The following is a 2,046-nucleotide window of genomic DNA, read 5'->3' on the forward strand; positions in this document are numbered from 1 at the left end:
TTAAAAAAAAAAAAAAAAGACCCTGCGATCAGGAGTGCCACGTGCGTGCTCTTCTGACCCAGCCAGGCGCCCCCCTCATTGGAAATTCTTTTTTTTTTTTTAAGATTTTATTTATTTATTCGACAGAGAGAGAGACAGCCAGCGAGAGCGGGAACACAGCAGGGGGAGTGGGAGAGGAAGAAGCAGGCTCATAGCAGAGGAGCCTGACGTGGGGCTCGATCCCAGAATGCCGGGATCNAGAGGAGCCTGACGTGGGGCTCGATCCCAGAATGCCGGGATCACCCCCTGAGCCGAAGGCAGACGCTTAACCGCTGTGCCACCCCGGCGCCCCTCATTGGCAATTCTTGATCTGTATTTTGATTTCATAAACGCTACAGTTGAAAAAGTAGACGGACACATGCAAGTGTTTCCACGCGCACACATTTTCCAATAACCGAATCATGTTATCAGTTTTTAAAAATTAAATTAATTACAATGATATCTCCGTTTCCACTGAGCCTGTGGCTCCCGCGTCGTTGCGCACAGAGCTCGGTCAGCCCGGGAAACTGTCCCTGCCGGTGACTTCCCCGCGGTTACCTCCAGCCCGCGCATCTCTGCACTGCAGACCCGTCCGACCGGTGCCGACTCAGCCCTGCACTTGGATGCCTAACGGGTGCCTCAAACCTGACCTGTTCAAAACGGGGCTCCCCCTTCCCCCCGAAGTAGCAAGGCCAGTTTTCTCCGCCTCGGTTAATGGCATCAACTCTCTTCCTGCTGCTCAGGCCAAAACCTTGCTCCTCTCCTTGACTCCTTTCTCTCTCTCCTACCTCCTCGCTGGCCTGGCAATACATCCGGTCAGCATTTCCTTCTGGATACTTCCAGGATCCCTCCACTCCTCCCGTCGCGTCCCCCTCCTTGGCCACGCCCCATTGGCTCCGCGGGGTGGAGGGTTGGTCTGGTCTGCCAGCTCCTGGCCCCGCTCCAGCCGCCGGCTGCTCCCCGCTCAGAGTGCTGCTGGGAAAAGAAGTCGCACTGGTCCCCCCTCTGCTCAGAACCCTGCAGGGCTCCCATCTCCCCCGGGAGAGGAGCCCTGAGTCCTTACAATGGAGCACGAGGCCCTCCAACAAGCGACCCTCCGCTCCCGCCCATCCACCCCCAGCTTCTCAGGAGCCTCCAACGGCGGCGGCCACACCGCCCCCGGGCTGTCGCGGAGCGCAGAAGGCCGCCAGATGTGTCTGCAGGCCTGGTTCCCTCGGCCCGTCCTCAAAACTCCCTGTCGCCTTCTCAGACACCTCCCCAAAGACAACCTCTCCTGCACGTTTCGTCTCCTGCTTCCTGCTGGTTTTTTCTTAGCCCTTACCACACCTAACATGTTCTGTGCTCTACTGACGCTATTCCGTCTCTTCCATTACAGTGTGCAAGCTCCAGGAGGAGTGTGTGTGTGTGTGTGTGTGTGTGTGTGTGTGTGTGTGTGTCTTTGCTGCTCGAGCCCCAGTGCCCAGAATGGTGCCTGGAACCTGTAAGGCCTTGCATCCATATTTCACATGAACGAATGCATGACTTCCAGGCAGCGAGAAAAGTTGGAGCAAATCCAGGGGCAGCTGCCACCTTCAGAAGCCCGAAGCGGGGGCGGGGGCCCGGCCTCTCAAGTTCGAGGCCGCGCGGACCCTGCTCTCTGCGGGCGGGCGACGGGGGCGGGAGCCTCAGCGCCCGGGATCGCGGCGGGTCTGGGACGGACAGGCTGCGGGAAAAGCAGAGGTGGCTCGGCTTCCTCTGGGGCCAGGGAATCCCGGCCGATCGGGGGGTCTGGGAACGCGGAAAAGCAGAGCCGTCTTTAAACGCAAGGTGGGGGTTTGTTTTGAGGATCCTAAACGACGAACGGCCTCTCGGGCGGGAGCGGAGGGCGGACCGGGCTTTGTCCCGGGAGGAGGAGCCACGGGTCCCGGCCGCGCGCGTCGCAGGCCCGCCGGTGCGCCCTTGCCGTCCCCCGCCCCGCGGGACCGCAGCCCGCGACCCGTTCCAGGCGGCCGGCCCGGGGGCGGCGAGGCTGGGGTGGGCGGCCGGGGT

The 2,046-nt window shown here is 61.0% G+C and overlaps 1 long non-coding RNA gene across 1 annotated transcript in view; it reads right to left on the reverse strand.

Moving 5' to 3' along the window:
* Positions 1-241: 241 nt before the first annotated feature.
* The window catches only part of LOC117803394, a 9,378-nt gene continuing 7,573 nt past the window's right edge, over positions 242-2,046 (reverse strand). Inside the window, exons 2-3 of the long non-coding RNA XR_004627218.1 lie at positions 474-993; positions 242-371 (exon numbers count right to left, since the gene is read on the reverse strand). This is a non-coding gene — a long non-coding RNA (uncharacterized LOC117803394). The remainder of the gene's footprint in view (positions 372-473; positions 994-2,046) is intronic.

Source organism: Ailuropoda melanoleuca, chromosome 8 (assembly GCF_002007445.2).
Source record: "Ailuropoda melanoleuca isolate Jingjing chromosome 8, ASM200744v2, whole genome shotgun sequence".
NCBI lineage: Eukaryota > Metazoa > Chordata > Mammalia > Carnivora > Ursidae > Ailuropoda > Ailuropoda melanoleuca.